The sequence below is a fragment of the Oryctolagus cuniculus genome, chromosome 20 (assembly GCF_964237555.1).
Source record: "Oryctolagus cuniculus chromosome 20, mOryCun1.1, whole genome shotgun sequence".
NCBI lineage: Eukaryota > Metazoa > Chordata > Mammalia > Lagomorpha > Leporidae > Oryctolagus > Oryctolagus cuniculus.
This window is the reverse complement of record NC_091451.1, coordinates 7,585,405-7,608,953: the sequence shown is the minus strand read 5'-3', so window position 1 is coordinate 7,608,953 and position 23,549 is coordinate 7,585,405. Positions and strand designations below refer to the sequence as shown.

Below are 23,549 nucleotides of genomic sequence, written 5' to 3'. Positions count from 1 at the left end.
GGGGACCCAAAGAACTCTACTAAGAGACTATTGGAACTCTTCTATAGAGTTTCGGAAAGTAGCAGGATATAAAATCAATGCACAAAAATCAACAACCTTTGTATACACAGGCAATACCACAGCTGAGAAAGAACTTCTAAGATCAATCCCATTCAAAATAGCTACAAAAACAATCAAATACCTTGAAATAAACTTAACCAAGGACGTTAAAGATCTCTACGATGAAAATTACAAAACCTTAAAGAAAGAAATAGAAGAGGATACCAAAAAATGGAAAAATCTTCCATGCTCATGGATTGGAAGAATCAATATCATCAAAATGTCCATTCTCCCAAAAGCAATTTATAGATTCAATGCAATACCAATCAAGATACCGAAGACCTTCTTCTCAGATCTGGAAAAAATGGTGCTGAAATTTATATGGAGGCACAAGAGACCTCGAATAGCTAAAGCAATCTTGTACAACAAAAACAAAGCCGGAGGCATCACAATACCAGATTTCAGGACATACTACAGGGCAGTTGTTATCAAAACAGCATGGTACTGGTACAGAAAAAGATGGGTAGACTAATGGAACAGAATTGAAACACCAGAAATCAATCCAAACATCTACAGCCAACTTATATTTGATCAAGGATCCAAAACCAATCCCTGGAGTAAGGACAGTCTATTCAATAAATGGTGCTGGGAAAATTGGATTTCCACGTGCAGAATCATGAAGCAAGACCCCTACCTTTCACCCTACACAAAAATTCACTCAACATGGATTAAAGACTTAAATCTACGACCCAATACCATCAAATTACTAGAGAGCACTGGAAAAACCCTGCAAGATATAGGTACTGGCAAAGACTTCTTGGAAAATACCCCAGAAGCACAGGAAGTCAAAACCAAAATTAACATTTGGGATTGCATCAAATTGAGAAGTTTCTGTACTTCAAAAGAAACAGCCAGGAAAGTGAAGAGGCAACCGACAGAATGGGAAAATATATTTGCAAACTATGCAACAGATAAAGGGTTGATAACCAGAATCTACAAAGAAATCAAGAAACTCCACAACATCAAAACCAACAACCCACTTAAGAGATGGGCCAAGGACCTCAACAGACATTTTTCAAAAGAGGAAATCCAAATGGCCAACAGACATATGACACAATGTTCAGCATCACTATCAATCAGGGAAATGCAAATCAAAACTACAATGAGGTTTCACCTCACCCCGGTGAGAATGGCTCGTATTCAGAAAACTACCAACAACAGATGCTGGCAAGGATGTGGGGAAAAAGGGACACTAACCCACTGTTGGTGGGAATGCAAACTAGTTAAGCCACTATGGAAGTCAGTCTGGAGATTCCTCAGAAACCTGAATATAACCCTACCATTCAACCCAGCCATCCCACTACTTGGAATTTACCCAAAGGAAATTAAATTGGGAAACAAAAAAACGGTCTGCACCTTAATGTTTATTGCAGCTCAATCCACAATAACTAATACCTGGAACCAACCCAAATGCTCATCAACAGTAAACTGGATAAAGAAATTATGGGATATGTATTGTATAGAATACTATACAGCAGTCAAAAACAACAAAACCCAGTCATTTGCAACAAGATGGAGGAATCTGGAAAACATCATGCTGAGTGAATTAAGCCAGTCCCAAAGGGACAAATACCATATGTTCTCCCTGATCGGTGACAACTAACTGAGCACCAAAGGGGAAACCTGTTGAAGTGAAAAGGACACTATGAGAAACAGTGACTTGATCAGCTCTTGTCCTGACTGTTGATGTACAATATAATACTTTATCCATTTTAGTATTTTTTTTGTTCTAGTACCATTGGTTGAACTCTGTAATTAACACACAATTATTCTTAGGTGTTTAAATTTTAACTGAAAAGTGATCCCTGTTAGGAATTTGGAAAGCATTATGCTGAGTGAAATAAGCCAGTCCCAAAGGGACAAATACCACTTGTTCTCCTTGATAGGTGACAACTAACTGAGCACCAAAAAGTAAACCTGTTAAAGTGAAATGAACACTATGAGAAATGGTGACTTGATCAGCCCTTGCCCTGACTGTTGATGAACAACTTAATACGTTATCCCTCTTAGTATTTTTTTTTGTTTGTTCTACTTAATACTTTTGGTTGAATACTGTAATCAATACACAGTTATTCTCAGGTGTTGAAACTTAATTGAAAAGTGATTGCTGTTAAATATAAGAGTGGGAATAAGAGAGGGAAGAGATGCGCAATTCGGGACATGCTCAAGCTGACTTACCTCAAACGGTAGAGTTAGAAACATACCAGGGGATTCCAATTCAATCCCATCGAGGTGGCATGTACCAATGCCATCTCACTAGTCCCGCGTGATCAATTTCTGTTCACAATTGATCATAATGATAGGACTAAGAGTCAAAGGGATCACATAAACAAGACTAGTGTCTGCAAATACTGATAGAATAAAAAAAGGGAGAGAACAATCCAACATGGGAAGCGAGATACACAGCAGACCCATAGAATGGCAGATGTCCTAAACAGCACTCTGGCCTCAGAATAACCCCTAAGGCATGCAGATCTGGCTGAAAAGCTCATGAGAGTATTACAGGCATGGAAAGCCAAGACACTCTGGCAAAAAAAAAAAAAAAAAAACCAACTAAATGAAAGATCTCTGCGAGTGAGATCCCAGTGATCCCAGTGAAAAGAACAGGTCATCAAAGAAGGAGGTACCTTTCTCTGAAGGGAAGAGAGAACTTCCACTTTGACTACGACCTTGTCTAAATATGATCAGAGTAGGTGAACTCAAAAGGCTTCCATAGCCTCGGCAACTCCTGACAAGAGCTTGGAGTGATTACTGATGCCATAAACAAGAGTGTCAAATTGTTAAGTCAACTACAGGAGTCATTGTGCACTTACTCCTCATGTAGGATCTCTGTGGGGAGCAACTGGGAGCAACTCGGACTAGACTAAGTTACTGGAATTAAGACTTATTCTATGCATCTGCTTTCCCACAATATGGCGCTGAGAAGGGAAACAGCTTCTACACAGCTGCCTCCAGTTCAACCAATAAACTGTGGGACCTGCTCCTGATTGGAGGAGAGCAGCGTACTCGGCGTGTGGGCAGCCGAGTTGGGATTGGTGGAAGAGGACTATAAAGGAGGAGAGAGACAACATGCATGAGGAACATCTAAGGGGAACACCTGTGCAGCCCCCGAGCGAGCCGGCCGGCGGTGTGCCGCTCCCCCGCGGAAGTGGGAAATGTGGCAGGGGGAACCGCCCTTCCACGGAGGTGGAAGGGTCGGTAGCCAACCCGGGAAGAACCAGCAGCAAACCCGGGGAGGGCCGAGCAGACAAAAGAACAGCGCAGGGTCCTGTGTCGTTCCTCCACGAAGAGGGGGAGCGACAGATCTCTGCCCTTAATGTGCTGTACATTGTGATTTAATGCTATAACTAGTACTCAAACAGTATTTTTCACTTTATGTTTCTGTGTGGGAGCAAACTGTTGAAATCTTTACTTAATGTATGCTAAACTGATCTTCTGTATATAAAGAGAATTGAAAATGAATCTTGATATGAATGGAAGGGGGGAGGGAGAGGGAAAGGGGAGGGTTGCAGGTGGGAGGGAAGTTATGGGGGGAGAAGACATTGTAATCCATAAGCTGTACTTTGGAAATTTATATTCATTAAATAAAAGTTAAAAAATAAAAAAAAAGATATTTCTGAAGAAACAGATGACTTGAAGTTATAATTTTGCAGAAGAAATTCTAGCTTGTGATTGAAGCTATCCCCCAACCCTGTCCTCCTGATTGAAGCCTAATCAATTTATGAGTTCCAGGGATTGATGACCCAGCTTAGAAGTGTATGCTCGTTCTCCCAGCTTGCTCCTTCCAGCTTCTGGAATACCTGTCTGGTTATAAATATTTTTGACAGAACATCAGAAACATAAGATGTGCATCCAGATTAAAGTGCTCTATTTTTAGAAGGCTCTGAAGATTAACTGAATTGGAATTCATGGCTAAAATAAAACTTTGAGAGTACCTGGAGTTATTAAATTCCTGTCAGTATTCCACTGATTAAATGCTTTTCAATTCTATCATTTTAATCACGAATAAAGTCAACTTGCCGACTGCTGTTATTTACTCTACAGAGGCAATGAATGGGATGTGGTTTTTCAATGTGTGTTCCTGCTGCACCCCCTCAAACCACAATTCACCAACTCTTCTTCTAGTCAGGCTACTCATGCTAACATGGTTCTGCAAAAGCTCCTTTTTAAGATTTATTTTATTTTATATTTTTGAAGGGCATAGAGAGAGAGAAAAAGAGAGAGAGAGAAAGAATCTTCAATCGACTGCTTCACTCCCTAAATGGCCATAAAGGCCAAGTCAAAGCCAGCAACCTGCAACTCCATCCAGATCTGCTATGTTGTTGGCAGAGGTCGAAGCACCCGGGCCATCACCTGCTGCTTTCCCAGGTACATTAACAGGGCGCTGGATCAGAAGTGGAGCAGCCCGGACTACAACCAGAGCTCGTAAGCGATGTAGGTCGTCACATACAGAGGCCTAAACTACTGAACCACAAGGCCAGTCCTGGGCAAAAACCAATTTAACTAGCTGGGTTCATACCTAACCAATTGCAGGCCCAAACTTCTTTCACCATCTCCAACCTACCCTAGCCCTGGCATTTCCTTCCCCTGTAAAAAGGAAGCTCTTCTGAAAAGAAGCCAGCACCCCATTCAACTTGATGTGCAATAAATGCAATGTTTAGTAACCACGACACCCATAAGCATCTCACAAATAATAGAGTATCAGACACTGATCGTTCCTGTCCTACATCTTCCAAGCATTTGAAAGTGACTTCTCTAATCAAAATGAGGGCTCTTTGAGTTGGCGGCTTCATCAATCAAATTCCAGTTGATGGAAGTGGTATAGACTCAAGCTACTAAAGCAACATAAGATCCTCAATATATCATTTTTGAGAAATTGTTTGTTTCTCCAAGGATACTTGTTTGTTCTTTGGGTATAGCAAATTATAGTTTCACATCAAAAAGCTATCATTTCATAAGCACTTAGTTGGGTTTTCTGCTGTTAGTTAGGAATTTTCATGCCAATCAGGACAATTTTTAAGATGGAAGACATTGTGTTAAATCTGAGTAGGAGGAATATAGTGTGGAGATTTCTCAACTGAGTCTTTAAATCCTTGCACATTTGTATTTAATAACCAAACCAAAAACAGGGAGGTAATCACAGACTTAGCATCTCTATTCCATCACTGTTGCCACAAGGATACTTCAAAGAGTTCATGGAAAAATGGAATTAAAAGACAAATTTATTTTAATGCAAAAGAAATTTGAAATCTATATAGTATTTTAATAATACACATTTCCATGAATTTTAAAAAACCTTTGTGTTAAGAGAGAAAATCATTCAAATAATGTGAACAAATAAATGGCAAAATAATCACTTAACAAATATGGAATTTCATGTATCAGAAGAGAACTAAGGCAAATTTATGATTTTAAAATAAGAGTAGTCAGGGCTGGCACTGTGGCACAGCGGGTTAACGCCCTGGCCTGAAGCGCCAGCATCCCATATGGGCGCTGGTTCTAGTCCTGGGTGTTCCTCTTCCTATCCATCTCTCTCCTATGGCCTGGGAAAGCAGTGGAGGATGGCCCAAGTCCTTGGGCCCCTGCACCCACATGGGAAACCTGGAAGAAGCTCCTGGCTCCTGGCTTCAGATTGATGCAGCTCCAGCCTTTGTGGCCACCTGGGGAGTGAAGCATCGGATGGAAGACCTCTCTCTCTCTCTGCCTCTCCTCTCTCTGTGTAACTCTGACTTTAAAATAAATAATAATAATAATAAAAGCAGAGGGAGTTTTTAAAAAAATAGTAGTCATTTTAGGAGTTAATAAAATAATGTTATAATTGTGTTTTTAACAGAGTTCAGCTATAAGAAATTGTTCATAAAATCACAGAAGGATCTATTCTTTTGACATGTTTAACTTGTTTGGCTAAAATGCTACCAATATACTATCTTTACCAATACCCCTACTGCCTTTTTGTATAACAAATTTCCACACATTTCATGTTTTGGGGTGCATTACATAGTCACACAAAAATACATTCTTCTTTTGTGAAAATTTTAAGCTAAAATATGAAAAAAACTGGCAAGATATTAAAAGTTTGTAGCAATAACTGAAGGATAATCAACACCCCACTAAGTTAGACATACGACAGATATCCAGGTTTGCCTCCCATTTTCATCTGAAAGTGATGTCATAATTTAAAGCAAGAGATTTAATTATATGTTCACACTTTTGCATTTTTCTTATTTGAAAATAATTTTAGACTCAAAAGAAGCTGCAAAACTAGTGCAGAAGGCTGACTTCTATGTGTATTGCCTATCCAACTATAATAATATAGAAAACAAGGAAATTTGATAATGGCACAATGCAATTAAGTATATTAAAGACTTGATTCAGATTTTGCCAGGTTTCTTTTCACCTGCATTCATTTCTTTGATGTTTGGCTTTATGAAATTTTATTATATGTATAGATTATGTAATACATGTCTATTTTTAAAAAGTGAAGCTACTTTCTTAAAAGTATTTTCAGCAGTTAAAGCTGGAATATATTTCCAAAGAGAAAACGAGGACACGTATGATGCTTCAGAGTAAGCGGTGACTCTTCTGCCCACTGCAGTCTCTCTTCCCAAGACAGAAGGGCACATCTTTAATGAGAGAGGCCTTGGATCGAGACACAAAATAATCAGAGAAATTGGTCTCAGCAGAAGGTACTTCTCTACTTCTAACTCCCAAAATAATACTTCTCCTATAATAATATGTATTACTAAATACACACACACACGCACACACACACACACCCCTTCCGAATGTCTTATACCCCTTTGGACCTAACATGTCCAAAAAAGAATGTCTAATTTCCAACACCTTCTCTCCAATCATCAAATGTGCTTCTTTCTTTTCTTCTTTTGTCTTGGTAGGTAAGTGGCAAAGATACATCTACTTGCTCAGACCAAAAACTTTCAAGGTCATTCTTCAATTTACTGATTCATCCTCTCCATCTAAGCCATCAGCAGTTCCTGCTGACCCTGCCTCATCATCCAGCTTCAATTCTATCACTTCCCATTCCTCCACCAGCCACCTCGTAGGGTCTTCTAGTGTGGAGACCACCCTGCGAAAGAATGTGAGTCTCTGGGCCAGGCATGAAGCCTCTGAGGCTGCTATTTCCTTACTTCTCACTGAAAAATTACACTAGAACTTTCCCAAGGAGGTTGTATTAAGTGACATAACTCACATAAAATGGCCTTTAAAAATCGAGTCCAGTAGACGGGCATGAAATTCCATGTATCATCATCACATCATCACCAATATCGAAGAAATGCTCTCCCAGACACAAAGAATGACTTGTAAAGGTGGGTAGGTGGGTAGGTAGGTAGGTACACACTCACCTGTGCAATACGCCTACACCTATGCATATGCATCAACATGTACATGAGAGGACTGCCAAAATCCATGGAAAATGGAATTCAAATGTTTGGTGCAGAAAAATTCTAAAGTCCATGCATGGGAGGGGTCACCAAAAAGTTCACAGAAAAGGTGTCCTAGGGATGGGTTTGGAAACCCTGTGCCACTCAACACACCTGTGTTTTCATTCGAGTTTTGTGAGACCTTTCTGAATCATCTTGGCATGCACGCGTGCATGTGTGTGCCTGTGTGTGAGTATGATCCCGCCTCCCTCTACTCAAGCCTTTCCCCTTTTCCACTGCACTTGGACTTAAACCCAAGCCTCAGCGTAGTCCAAGGCTGTGTATAATCGGTTCACAGCCTCCTTTCCACCGGCTTCCCCCTCTCTGCCTCTGCTCCAGTCGCACCAGCTTCCCCGCTGCTACTCACGCACCCCAAAGTTGCGTCCCCTTCAGCACCCCTGCACTACCTGTCCCTGCTGCCTCAGCCGCTTCCAAAACCCTTTCCTGTTCTGATTCCTCTCCTTCCTGCCCCAGAGCCCTAGCTGGGCCACACCCGCTGACATTCCTTCCTTCCATCCTATAACTCACTCCCCATCCCCTTGCTATGTTTTATGCTGTGTTACTTATTTTATTTATTTATTTATTTTTTTTTGGACAGGCAGAGTTAGACAGTGAGAGAGAGAGACAGAGAGAAAGGTCTTCCTTCCATTGGCTCACCCCCCCAAATAATGGCCACCATGGCTGGCGCCGGTGCACCATGTCGATCTGAAGCCAGAAGCCAGAAGCCAGAAGCCAGGTGCTTCCTTTTGGTCTCCCATGCAGTGCAGGGGCCCAAGTACTTGGGTCATCCTCCACTGCCCTCCCAGGCCACAGCAGAGAGCTGGACTGGAAGAGAAGCAACCAGGACCAGAACCCAGGGCCCCAACTGGGACTAGAACCCGGAGTGCCGGCGTCGCAGACAGAGGATTAGCCTAGTGAGCCGTGGCGCCGGCCTATGCTGTGTTACTTATTACTATACATCGATGTGTTTGTTCTTCTTCTTCATTGATACGAATGCAAATCTCACGAGATCAGGTATAGATCTGCTCCTTTATGTTCACAGCTATAGTTCCTCAACACAGACCAATTCCAGGAACAAAAGAAGTCATGTATTTTTTTCTTCCCAGTAAACTCACACATCCCAAACCAAGAGACAGTCTTTCAGAAATGAACTTCACCATAGTTGATACAAGACTGTAGAAGGAACACCATATGGCAGGTACAGTACTAATAGATTTAGAGGCTATGGTGACATATGTTGGCACCATAGGAACACAGTAAGTAAACTGAGAAGGCCACTGTCACTCATCCAACATGAATGCCCACGGTCTGCTCATTTTCATAGAAACCTGTGAGAGTACTTTACCTTCTGAATGGAGATTCCGTATAGTCAATAACATATTTTACTGGTAATAATGGGGCTAATTTGTGACAATTTCATAAGATACTTTTTACATACTCTCCTGCAGACTTTTAGACTTAAGATGACTGATAATTTTGCAGGCTTATCATATGTAAAGTCTTAATAATTCTGACATACACAACATTGAAGTCTTATCTAACAAGTCTTACATTCTTATAATTAACAGAAAGGAAGCTATAATAAGGAGAGATTAAAGATGGCTACAAATGCTCCAACACCCCTCCCCTAGAGGATACTTACAGGTGAATCTAGGCACACTCTTACCAATAAGACTATTCTTTTTTTTGACAGGCAGAGTGGACAGTGAGAGAGAGAGACAGAGAGAAAGGTTTTCCTTTTTTTGCCATTGGTTCATCCCACAATGGCCGCCGTGGCTGGCGCGCTGTGGCTGGCACACTGCACTGATCTGATGACAGGAGCCAGGTACTTATCCTGGTCTCCCATGGGGTGCAGGGCCCAAACACTTGGGCCATCCTCCACTGCACTCCCTGGCCACAGCAGAGAGCTGGCCTGGAAGAGGGGCACCCGGGACAGAATCCGGCGCCCCGACCGGGACTAGAACCCGGGGTGCCGGCGCCACAGGCAGAGGATTAGCCTATTGAGCCGCGGCACTGGCCTAAGACTATTCTAACTATGATCATAAGCCAATCTCTAGGCCCCAGCCTCAAGAAACTAGAAGCTTTAGTTCCACACCATTAAAATATCTGCTCTGAGGACTCCGTTTCCATGCTGGGAAGAAGCCCAAGCATTCTGCTACAGAGGTGCACTCAGAGAGGACTAGAGGCCCCAGACCAATGACCTTGGCTGAACTCCCAGTTAAGCACCAGCCTCAGATTAAGCAATACAAAATACTGACATGCGCATTTCTTCCTGCTAACATGTTAGACTGCATAAGTGGTTCTACCAGTAGTGCCCTTTCTACTTATATTTGTGATGTTTAATGATGACATTTACGATGTGAAGAACACGTTGCGTCAGCCTGTGATGTCTGTGCAGCTCAGAGCCTGGCCACGCCAGCTTTCTGGGGCTGAGCCACTGGAGACATGGATTTTCCAGGCCTACTCAAGTCATTGCAACTGAAGCCATAGGAAGCAGAAGTAAGTTATGCCCTCCTGGCACTGAGTAAACTGCAGATTACGTGAGCAAAGTAGGTGGTGATTCCTTTATTAAGCCACTAACTCTGATCCGTTACGCAACTGTAGTAGCTTAAACCCTAATCAAACACGGCATTTCTCAATTGGGTAGTGGTAGCTTTGGGATCTACAAGGAGAGAAGGCCTATACTTCCAGGAATGGAGAGTCCCTACCTGTACTTCCGGGGAAGAAAAGTCCTTGTCAAGGTCCCCATGGGTGCCTGAAGGTCAACCAATGAGGATCAGACCTGCCTCAACCTTTAACCCCCACGCCCTGAATCTATAAAAGGAGCCCTCCCAACCTCTGACGCACGACTTCCCCGGTTCCTGCTCTGTTGGGACCGGGGAACCTCGCCCGGGAGCAGAATCCCAATAAAAGCCTGTGAATTATTGATTTGTCTGCCTGGGAAGATTTGTTACGCACTGGACACCTTGCAGGTAGAGGACCTGACCGAAGCAGATGTTGAGCCCCTTATAACACACATCACGGCTAAAAGTGCATTTTTAAAATACTTTAGAAGTATCTAATATGGCTTCATATTTTCAAATGGAAGCATATCTATTATTATTATAACATAAATATTAAAGTCATGAATTAACGTTAATATTTTCACAAAGACATGGATTAGATGATTGAATAATGTGATATCTAATCACAGATACCACCACTCATTAAAGCATTATTGAGTTCAGGAGATATTGCTATCTATTGAGCACCTACTGGATGACAGCTACTGGGAATACAATGAAAACCTAATTCACACCTTCAAGCAGTGTCCACTACTTCCTATAGAAAATGATTAGTCCTTAATTGTCCCAAAACATGTTCTTTGAAAGAAAATTAAAATTGTCTCTTCATAATCAATAAAAAGTCCCCAAATAAAAACGTACAGCCATTCCAAGCATACAAATGTGGTGCAGTTGGATTCCCAGCATAAGCCAATATGTAGAGTCAAACAAAAACCTACATCCGGCTCATTAATTGCAAGTTGGCGTCCATGCTGAAGAACTTCTCGTGCTAACACATAAAACAGTGATATTTGAGTCCCTAAAGCAATTATGTTCTCCAGTCATTTTGTTTCCTCATCAGGTCATGCTGCATTCATTCAGCTCCTTAATAACAATCTTGTATCTTCCTCTTATAAAACTTGCGACTGACAATTATTCTTTAGACCAAACAGCTTCAGCTATTGATGTGGGCATAAGAACGCATTTCCAGTAATGCAAGCTTTCACATGGGTGGTCCAACTGTCATCTTCCCTTACTTCATAGTCACTAAAGTCTACCCTTAATAAGGATGTTTAAGATGTGAAAAGAAAATGTTCCATTGATCTGTGATTATCTACACGGCTCACAGCTTGTTAGAACATTTGCAAGGATTCCAGTTAACCTTAAAATATAGTGAGGAAATTGACCTTAAAAACCCTTCAGTTTAAAAGACGTTCTCCACCCAGTTCTCCCATGATGGTTCTTCCAGATGCTCAGTGACAGGATCCCCATGGGTAGGTGGGCACCCTCCAGAGATCCACCTACATGCCCCGCATCACCTGCTTCCCAGAGTGCACTCAAACCATGTCCCATTCCACCTAGAATTGGAGTTATGACAATCATCCTGTTAGATGCTAATCTCATTAATACCTTTATGCTGAGTTAAATATTGAAAACTAATAAGTTACTCCTCTCAGGGCTGTTCAAATTGTGAAAGCAGAATTTCAGGCAATACAGGGAGTTGACTGATTTGCTATTTATTTTTACTGTCAACTAATGAGATAAGTTGGAACACACAGAGGCCATCTGTAGAACTGACAATTTTGGCATAATGTTAGGTGGGTTTCACGGATGATTCTGTGATTACCAAACAACTGGCTTTACTAAAATAGTGTTAATACTTATATGACAACAATTAATTGACATTACTTCTTACATGCTCTAAAAAAATCACTTAATTTTAGGAAGTTAATCATGAACCTACAGTGATCAGTTACTAAGGCAACATCAAAGATGAAAGAAAGGGACAGAGGAGGATGAATGTAAAGACAGAAGCTTTTTTTTTTTTTCGCTTAAAAGATCTCTAAGAAATTAAAGTAAAATTAAAAACAAAGAAAGTGGGGCCAGCACTGTGGCGTAGTGGGTAAAGCTGCCACTTGCAGTGCCGGCATCCTATATGGGTGCTGGTTTGAGTACTGGCTGCTCCACTTCCAATCCAGCTCTCTACTATGGCCCGAGTGCTTGGGCCGCTGCACCTGTGTGGGAGACCCAGAAGAAGCTCCTGGCTGCTGGCTTAGGATTTGCATGCCTCCAGCTATTGTGGCCATCTGGGAAGTGAACTAGCAGGTGGAAGACCTCTCTCTTTCTATAACTCTGTTTTTCAAATAAAAAAAAAATATTTTTTAAGTATAAGGATAGCTTGATTTCCACTATATGCTTCTGTGATGTTCTCTTTTATGTTAAGTAAGTCCATTTTCATTATTCTCTCTACTTGTTATAAAGTTTCATAACTTTGATAAAAACTTCATGGAGCAATGCTTCTGCAATCAGAACAATAATAACAGATGCTAAGTGAACACTGGTCTCATTATTTCAGACTCCTGTGTTAGGGGTCAAATAAAAGTTCCTCAGTGTATGCACTGTCAGGTGCACAGATACAGAGATGGAAGTCGTGTGCTACCCTGGGAACCCCAGCTCCCTCTTAGTACCCATCTCTTCCCTACTTCTTATACATCTTCCACGACACTAAGTTCTCCCTCCCAAGGGTCCCATTGCTTATGACATCATACCACCCTAGCGAGCTCAGGACAAGAGCTGAGTCAGGCACTGAACCGGAGCCTCAGACGAGCACACTGCGATCTATGCCAACCTGGGACACTGCTCATTCTTCTCCCTATTTCTCAGAAAGTTTTGACTCATCTTGGAAAGAAACTGAGGGGGAAGAAAAGTGAGTGAGCCTTAAAAAAAAAAGTGAAAGCTACAGACTGCTGGCAACTCACAGTCACCCAGCAATTTCTAGAAGTTAAGAGAGAGAGAGAGAGAGGGAGAGAGATGGGGAGAGAGAAAGAGAAATGGGGAGAGAGGTTTTAATTTTGACAGTATATTTTAAAACTAAAGTTGCTCCAAAAATAAAAAAAAAAGGACTAAGCCTTGCACGTGAGCCAAGACAAAGACAGGCTTGCATCACATGATGTGAACAGACAGGGGTCAGCACACACACACGCAGCTTCGTTTCTCCAGCAGCAGAACATCAGCTGGGGAAAGCGAATATGACTGACATTTTCTTTATTGCAACTGACATTTTGTTTGCTTTGTTTTCTGCCTCAGAAAATTGCTATTTTTATAGACTCACAGGGTAATTGAAAGTGTAGCATTTCACAAGTTATACAACTGGTGACACAGGCTCTTGGTATTTCTATTTTACCTCTAGTATTTTCTTTTCCTCTCTCTCTCTTTTTTTTTGACAGGCAGAGTGGACAGTGAGAGAGAGAGACAGAGAGAAAGGTCTTCCTTTGCTGTTGGTTCACCCTCCAATGGCCGCTGCGGCCGGCGCACCGCGCTGATCCGAAGCCAGGAGCCAGGTGCTTCCCCCTGGTCTCCCATGGGGTGCAGGGCCCAAGCACTTGGGCCATCCTCCACTGCACTCCCTGGCCACAGCAGAGAGCTGGCCTGGAAGAGGGGCAACCGGGACAGAGTCTGGCACCCCGACCGGGACTAGAACCCTGTGTGCCGGTGCCACAAGGCGGAGGATTAGCCTAGTGAGCCGCGGCGCTGGCCTCTTTTCCTCTCTTAAGTTAGGAGAAAGCATGTCTCCTCTTCTGTCATCTCTGTTCACATACACACACTCACACACACATTCTGATTTTCAAATAAACAGACCTCCCACGTGGGTGCCAGGGCCCAAGGACATGAACCAACTTCCGATGTTTTCCCAGGGGCATTAGTAGGGAGTTTGATCTGAAGCGCAGCAGCCAGGACTCAAACCTGTGGCAGCCAAATGGGATGGTGGCACAGGCCAGGGCCCTAACCCGCTGTACCACAGCGATAGACCCTGAACAGTGGTGTAAGTTGTATCTTTGAGGTATTTATAGATTTTTGTATGGAATTAAAATAAACTTTAAAATACAAGGGCAGTTAATGTGGTGCAGCAGTTAAGATCCCACGTGAGAGTGCCTGGGTTCTAGTCCCAGCCCCTCTCTCCACTCCAGCTTCCTGCTAGTGGGCACTCTGGGTCCTAGTCCCAGCCCCTCTCTCTACTCCAGCTTCTTGCTAGGGGGCACTCTGGGTTCTAGTCCCAGCCCCTCTCTCCACTCTAGCTTCCTGCTAGCGGGCACGCTGGGTGGTTGCAGGTGGTAGCTTAAATTCTTGGGTCCTTCCCACCCAGGTGGAAGACAGTCCAGACAGAGTTCTGGGTGCCTGGCTTCGGTCTGGCCTGTCTCCTGCTGTTGCAGGCATCTGAGGAGTGAAACAGAGGATGGAAGATTCTCTCTCTCTCTCTCTCTCTCTCTCCCTTCCTCCCTCCCTCCCTCCATCCTTTCCTCTCTCCTTCTCTCTCTCTCTCAAATAAATAAGTTAATAAAAGTTTAAAACATAAAACAAACTAGAATGCCAGATTTCAGATCTACAGCAACCCAGTGTTTTTAAATCCCTAAATCTTTGAATTGTCAAATACAAACATTATCTGCTTTACCTAATTATAACCCTGGCTTCACCAGCTATAGAAGCAAAAAAGGGCTAAAAAATGTAGTGAAAACTGCCATGAGTCCAGAATGGCTTCACTATGATGAAAAATACAATTCCCCTTCTTATGGCTTTCTCCTATTTATTTTGTACTGGGTACATATTTGAATTACCCAAGAACCTTTGCTTTCCAGTAATGCTAACTGCAAGCCTTTTATATAATCTTTAGCAGCATACTACGAAAAGAAGCAATAAATGTAGAACAGAATTAAGTCATTCACCTTTCCTATGTATAAAGTTGATGTCAATATTGTTCTTACTTCAAAAAAGAAGCATTAATACAAGCAGTCTTCAAATGGTCTATGGGAAATATGTATTAGGAAAAAACTATACAGAAGCAAATCAAGACAAATGGGACTACATCAAAATTAGAAGCTTGTGCATAGCCAAGGGAAGGACCAATATAGTGAAGAGACATCCAACAGAACAGTGCAAAGTTATTTGCAAGCGACCTAACAGACAATAGGTTAATGTCTAGAATATATCAGCAAGTGAAAAACCTCAAAACAGAACACAATCAAGAAATGGGCAAAGGGCTACAATAGAGAATTCTCAAAAGAAGAAATACAAATGGCCAACAAATATACGGGAAAAAAATGCTGAACCTCACTAGCCATGAAGGAAATGCAGATCAAAACCACAATGAGGTTTAACCTAACCCCTGTTTTATCAAAATCCAAAACACGCAGAGTAACAAATGCTGGCGAGGATGTGGACAAAGGGGAGCACGTCCACACTGTTGGTGGGAATGTGAATTAGTGCAGCCACTTTGGAAAACTGTGTGGAGAATTCTTTAAACACTAGAAATAGACTTGCCCAGCAATCCCACTACTGGGAATACACCCAAAGACCTGAACACATTGTATCAAAGACAGGCCTGCACCAGCAGGTTTTTAGCAGCACTGTTCACAGTAGCCAAAATACGGACTCAGTCAAGGCATCCATCATCAAATGAATAAAGAAAAGATGGTGTATAAGTACAATGGAATATTACTCAACTATAAAAAAGAATTATATTCTACCGTTTGCAGCAAAGGGAATGTAGATAAAGGACATCAGGCTGACTGAAATGAGCAGGACACAGAACAAGTATGACATGTTCTTCCTTATACACCTGAGTTAAAATTTTTAAGAAATCAAAAATGAAGAAAGAAATGTCTGTGTATACCAGTATTGCTGCAAATATAGCTTTGCAAAACTTTATTGTGTATTTTTGTTAAACCAGTGATCAAGTATGATATGCTACTATGGTTTTAATGACCTGTGATTGTTTTGAATTTTACTGTATAGGAGTGAAATGGACATCGTTCCATTTGATCATTTCTATAGCCCTTTCCTATCCCCACTGAATCTAGGCTCTTTTTACTTTTTTCCTGTTGAACTCTTTATTTGGTGGAGCATTAAGCCTTTGACTATAATGTAAATTAAGACAATGTTATCTTTTTTTTAACTTTTATTTAGAAAATATAAATTTCCAAAGTACGGTTTATGGATTACAATGGCTTTTCCCCCTCATAACTTCCCTCCCACCCGCAACCCTCCCATCTCCCGCTCCCTCTCCCATTCCATTCACATCAAGATTCATTTTCGACAATGTTATCTTACAAACTAAGAAAAGAGAGACAGTAAGAAAAATGGAAGGAAGGAGGGAGGGAGGAAGTGGTAGAGAGGGAAGAAGAATGGAATATCATATTCTTACAATTGTATCTATGAACTACATTGAATCTATTCTCTTTGTATTAATACCACATTAACATGCACAAATACTGCAAAAATAGTGGAAATGGGGGGTATGAGGGGAGATGGCTTATTTTGCTGAACATTTGAAATCCTTGCATAGTTTTTTCCTGAAATGCATTCTCCAGGAAATTTGTTGAGGACCACTTCATATACTGGATTTCAAATTTTTTTACATCAAAATAAACTTTTCTTTAATTCAATTTTCCAAGAACTTTTTGAAGTCCACTCATGAGTGTGCGTGTGTTTGTGGTTGTGTGTGATTTTCCAAGGATCAATAAGAGGTCTAGCACTGAGAAGGCTAGAAAAAGGTAAGATTAATTATGCAGGATTGACTGGACATGGATGAGAAGTGGATTAGTGATTTCTGGAGTTCCAGGGAAGTCTTAGCATGAAATTGTCGCGGCAATGATTGGCTGCCTCAGGGCCTTGTTTTCCAAGGAATTATTCCACTTGTGGTTTCAGTGTTCAGCTGTGCTTGGAGGAGCCCCCATGAGGAAGGATATATGCTCTGATTTTCCACCAAGTGGATTGAGTGCTGGGCTCCTATTTCTCACTTCAAAAGGAAGAATTTTTATTTCATCTGTTTTATACGTATTTGTCTTCTCTGTAAGACTGTATTTAAATACAGAGTTCTAGAGAAAATAGATTAGATAGCCATCATCATGAATGATGAATAGTTACCTTCTACAAGATAAAAAGAAGTATCTATGGATGGATTTCAAAATTTTTTGCGCCAAAATAAATTTACCTTTTAATTCCATTTTTCCATGAACTTTCTGGAGTACTGTCATATGATACTTGAAATAAAACTGAAATATCTTTTTACTAAAACAAAGTTCATATGGATCCAAGATCCAAATACTGAAGTGGCACTGCCAATAGCCTACATAAGCTGTTGAGGGTCCCAAGTGTAGATCCTCATATGCCCCGTGGAATTGGCAAGAGCTGCTCATATCTTCTAAGAAATGGTGTCATCTCCTCTTGTTGAACTTCAAAAGTCTGTTTATGCAGTTCACTTGTGATGGATTTCAAAACGTGATCATAAATTTTTCTCATCAGGGTATATACCATATATTTTCAGTGAAACTTCACTACTTCTACCAAATGGTAGAATCTATTTTCTCACATTATTTCCTTTGCCCAACAGAATGTGGCAGAGATGACAAGTTGTATCTTGCAGAACTGGACTGTAAGAGTTCTTGCAGACTTAACCTTGACCTTCACTCTCTTCGGAGGTTGTGCTGAGATCACTGTCCCTGAAGAAGCCTGGGATGTACGGAGGGACAGCAAGAAAGCAAGACCTAGAGGTCGCGTTATTCTAGTAGTCCCACAGCTGGACCCAGCTCCCAACCTGAGGGGCCAGCTAACCGCAGCTGCCTGAGACAGAACACACAGGAGGAGCAGAAGGATCGATTGCTTAGTCACCCCTTAGGATCATGAGCAACACTGAATCACTGAGGTTGAAGTCATTGTGTTGTGGAGTCATTTCTTGAATAGTAATACGTAACTGACACATCTCTCCCCCAGGATAGCCCTCCCTTTTGTTCCATCCTCCCTAAATCCCAGCCACTCTTCAGGATCTTCCTATTATTCCCTTCACAAAATCTTTTCTGACTGCCCTGGGGTCAAAGAATTTCTCCTATTATTTAAGAGAACCTGGTAATACATCACTCCAGAAAAGTCTATATGCAGATACTTCAAAATATGCATCAAAAATGGAATTAAAATAAATTTATTCTTGTGCAAAAAAAAGCTGAAATCTACAGTTTAGAGCTCTTCAAAAATTTCATGGAAAATGTGTACTATGAAAAACCTGCATAAACTTCAAGAATGTTTGCAGCAAAATAAGCTTATCTTTTTATTCCTTTATTCCACATTGTGTAGTAGCCTTCTTTGCATTTCTAACTCCCAAATATATGTTACCACATCTAGCCATAAATAAAATGGAGCTCCCGAAAGCAACTACCTTGTAAATGTCTTCACTTCTATTAACACCTTAGTGTTGAATACATAGCTTCTGAATACATGAAAAATAAACCAAATGTAAAACATCTTCTTTATGTAGCAAACACAGCAAGTGGATAAGAAACACTGCAGTTTAAATATCACTGAGAATAATCATAAAGTATTTGACTTGCCCATCTGAAGAATTGAAAGAAAAAATTAGAAATCACCGAGAAGAGAAAAATAAATGCTATAGCTAAGATGAAAATTCCCTACTAGCCTAGACCAAGACCATTATATCCTGCAGATGCCAAATGGTGAATCTTGACAGTTTACAAAAATAATTCATTATAAATTACAGTGTCATTGTGCAGATAAAATCTTCAGAAATGAACCAAAACTGATGCCTGTACCAAACAGAGATTGAAGAGTTTAAATAAGTATACAGTATTGTCCAATTATTCCATTTCTCCGAAATTACATTCTAACATTACCAAATGAGTGTACAACAATGTTTATACACTAAAATGATGTTTATCAATATGACAAAAGTTGAATGTCCCCCAATTAAAATCTATGAGACAAATTATGTCAAGTTGACAGCCATTGAGATGATGCTGGGGATCTTTAGGCAGAGATCTGAGAATAACAATGGTATGTGTTTGTTCTTGCTAGAAAGAGCAGGTGCTTATTTGCTTACACACACTTGGTATCTGTGTGAGTATATGTATACATCCATAAGTGTATGCAGGAGAATGACTGATGGACATATGCAGACACATAACTAGAGAGACGTTTACAGAATATTAACAGTTATGTTTGCACAATAGCTTTCGGTATTATTTTTTATTGTAAGGAGGTTAAAGTTTTGAAAAGTTTAAAGATTGTCCATATTACTTGACTTTTGCAATAAGCATCTACTATTTTTATGAAAAAATTACACATTTAGAAAGACGGAAGCTGTAAATATTTTTAAAGAATAGTTCAGTCCATACCCAGATGATACAGCCATAAAGTATCCTTAAGAAACCTGAAAGTAATAAAACTGTTAGCCAGTGTTTTAGTGATTACCATTAGACATTGTACATTCATTAGCCCTTCAAATCCATACAAATACTCTAAATTGTTATTTTGTCCTCATTATAAATATAAAGTAACAAGTTCCAAATTTCAATCTGACCAAAGCTAGACCAGAGGTTCAGTCTCAACAACTATCCAATCTGACACTCCTCAGCTTTAAATCTCATATTACAAACAGTGATTCTGCTCCATAGCAGTCCTCTTACCACCACTGGTAACTGCCTAACAATCACTGAAATAGTCGAAAGCTAAGCGTGGGCAGACCTCAGGGAATTAAATGTTCTTTACAATTCTATACAATACTCTATACTGTAGACCAAACGAAAACTGTGCATTCCTTAAATTACATGCATCGAGACAAGTTCTGGACCTGGTACTAAGCTGGGATGTGCTTAGTTTGATACAGACAAGCCTTTAAATCTGCTGTGGGCACCACATGACTAAAAGCAGCCATCTAATTCAGTAGAAAAGAAAATGTGCTAATGAGTCTATGAAATATAAAAAACGTTTTAGTTTACTCTGCTTACACTGAGAAAGACAGCATATATAAACTAAAAATGTAGGAAAGCTGGATATTTAAAATTGGGTCTTCAAAAAGGTCATGGGAAATAGAGATTATGAAAAAAACTGCATATAGTTCTAAAAAAAAAAGTTTGAGCCAAACACACATTCCAATTCTATTTTTCCAGAAACTTTCTGAAGCACTCTGGTGTACGCAAGGGTGATGGAGTGGAAGGTCTAATTCATGCATCCTACAACAACATACCCAGGAAAGGAGAGTAACACAAATCTGACACTGAGAGTTCCCCCAGCACCGGCCTCAATCTGTGTCATGTAAGGTCACTGTTGTGCCCATCGGCCTTCCACTGCAATCTAGTTTGCTTTGCTCACACTTTGGGAAAACTTGTTCCACCCTCAGATGGGTCCCTCCCTCTAGTTTTTCAAATATCAGGATCAGCACACTGATCAGCCCAGCCATGAATAAACACTTCTTGCCTCTGCAGTCTCCAAATCTCTTCTCACGGAGCAGAATACCTCATCCATGGGACTGCCACCTTTCCCCTGTTTCTCTCTAATCAGAAAACTACACTAAAAATCCAAGTTTCCAAACAAAACAAAAACAAAATCTGGGGTGGATGAAGTGCAGGATCTTGTTTTAGAGTTGGAAAGAGAGATGAAGTATTATAAATTTATATTTTCTTTGCCTCAATATAAGCAGTCTGTAGACCCGTGGTCTGGTAGAAATAGTGAGTAAACTTATCGGGCAGTCATTGTGGTCACACTGACCACTGTTTTGGCTCATCTCTGTACAATCCCCTTTTTGGGAACAGCCACTAGATGTCTTTCATTCTTCCTTATGAATATCTCTTATATTCATGGTCTCTTTTCTATTAGCATTCCAGAATCTAGTATTATCTTCCCATGGCCTGGTCACCATAACGTCTACCTATCGGTTCTCTTCCTCTCCTATTATAACAGCCTGCACATGCCACCAGGCGAAATTTCATAAAATACTAATATATGTGATTTTATTTCCTTTCTTTAAAAATGTTGCTCTGTCCTCACATTAGAGGCATTCTGGCAGAACCTAGAGGGTCTATCCGCAAGCTTACTACTGTGTATTTTCTCCGAAAATTGTCACTTCCATACTTAGACTCTCAGCTCCTATAAGGAAAAAAGTACTACAAGCTTAATCTATTTTCCAACCAAATCAGAGTTTTCCCAGTGAACAAGTGAGTAAAAGTAAATGAAGGTGTGCAAGGCTTCTGACTGTGTGAGTGCAGCAGGGCTCTGACACAACTATATCTCTTGAGTTGCCCGAGATAGTGCATGAATTATCTCACTACCTATTAAAACCTCATGCACTACACAGCAAATAATTTATCAAAAGAAAGGCAAAATAATCCTTGAGCAAATTTATCCCCTAAACTCTTTGAGGTAGGGTCAACATAATCTACTTCTTTCATAATCCCCAAGGATAACCACAATGTTCTTCAACAAAGTGTTATTCAACGAAAGTTGCCAACTCATCCGAAAAAAGATAATAAAAAGCAAATTGTAAAACTACCTTATAGGAGTACAGATTCGCTAAATTATATGCACATTGTCAAAAATCTAAGGATGATATTGTAGCTATTTTATTTAGTTAGGCCTTTTTTTCACCTGCCAACAGTCAGGAGATTCATTTACGCAGTGAGCATACAGGGTTTGACTGCTAGCTGTGTGACAATGCGATGCTGGGTACAATGGGAGAGGTGGGATTTTTATCCTTATTTTTATGTTTAACTAATGCTTGAAGCAATTTGCTCATATAATCCCATGATTCTAAATTCCCATATTCCTTAGAAGTGTCTTCAAGAACATGTCAGAAATCTGACAAAATTGCAGCACAGTAAGAAACCTGATCATTAATACCAACACATTTGGCAAAATGCTCGGAGAGGGTCGAGAAGGTGGATAGTAAATGGGTTGACCTTACTTTCCTACTGAGACCGCTCTACATTAGAATACTGGCTTAGCCTCATCATTGCTAACTTCACATCGCCCTTTTCCACTTCCGTTACGCTTTTTTTGAATTTATTTTTAACATGTATGTGTCTCATAAATACAACATTTCCTCTAAAGTACATCTTTTGCATTTACTCCTGGGACACAATGCTCCTCTACTGGTGCTTGTCTCCTCCCTTGCCTAAGGTGACTTTTGCAGAGTAAAAGAAAGAACTCTTGGGGCCAGCACTGTGGCAAAGTAGGCTAAGCCCCTGCCTGTGGCACCAGAACCCCATATAGGTGCAGGTTCATTCTCTGGCTTGCTCCTCTTCCTATATAGCTCTCTGCTTATGACCTAGGAAAGCAGTGGAAGATGGCCCAAGTCCTTGGGCCCCTGCACCTGCATGGGAGATCAGAAAGAAGCTCCTGGCTCCTGGCTTTGGGTCGGCCCAGCTCCAGCCACTGCTGCCATTTAGGGAGTGAATCAAAGGATGGAAGACCTTTCTCTCTGTCTCTCCCTCTCTATCTATAACTCTACCTTTCAAATAAATACATCTTTTTTTTTAATAAAAAAAAAACTCTTAAAAATTGTGCTAGGACAATAGGAGGAAGGAAAGCTCTACTGGGTACACCCTGATACTGTGGGTCACTCTTCCTTTATTCCAATTTCTCTTTCATTACAAGGGACAAAGTCTTTGGTTTTTCTGACCATCACTTTCATTAGAATTCAACCCTGAGGAAGTCTATCCATTCCAGAATTTCAACAAATGTCTAAACTCAATGACTTTCCTGTTTACACACACAACCACAGCATGTCACAACTGCCAACACAATCATATTACTTGGACAAATGCATCTCTCAAACTTCCTGATATCAAGCCTAAGACACCATGTCATCCCCTCCCCACCAACCCAGAACATTCCTCTTCCACAAAATGCTTTTTATATTCCTCTACATGAGCCTAAAATGTCCAAACAAGGCTCCATAGCCTGAACCCACTATGTTCTCTTTATTGTTGTAACCAAATACATGCTCTTAGAATTCAAATGGGATAAGAAAAGTGTGTCAAAATGAGTTGGGCAAGGTATAATGGATGAGTTTGGATGAAACAGTCCAAAACTTGCAAACCATAGTCTACCAGGATGCTATAATTCTCTGTGATGGAAACAGATGTTTCCCTGAAAAAAATAGTTTCTGGATAAAATAAGCTTCATTCATGTTGCACTTTAATTCTCCCTCTTGGAGAGTTCCAATTCATATTAGCATATCACAATGCATATTAGCATTCAAAATGCTCTGAGAAGCCTTGCAGTAAAGGCACTGTTTTTCATCCTTGCTTGTTCTTACAGCCTTGCTTGCTCATTGAAAATCTGTGAACATTCTGCAGATCTCCATGGAAAACCATTTTACAGTCACAGTCGCCACAGAGGTAGCAGGTGCAGACAGTGCAGCATAGGAGAAGCTACTGCCACAGAACCTGCGTGCTAAAGAAGT

At 40.8% G+C, this 23,549-nt stretch overlaps 1 protein-coding gene across 2 annotated transcripts in view; it reads right to left on the bottom strand.

The window, feature by feature from the left end:
- KCNH5 (potassium voltage-gated channel subfamily H member 5) overlaps positions 1-23,549 on the bottom strand; it is a 427,923-nt gene that overhangs the window by 183,327 nt on the left and 221,047 nt on the right. The gene's annotated exons all lie outside the window — the stretch shown is intronic.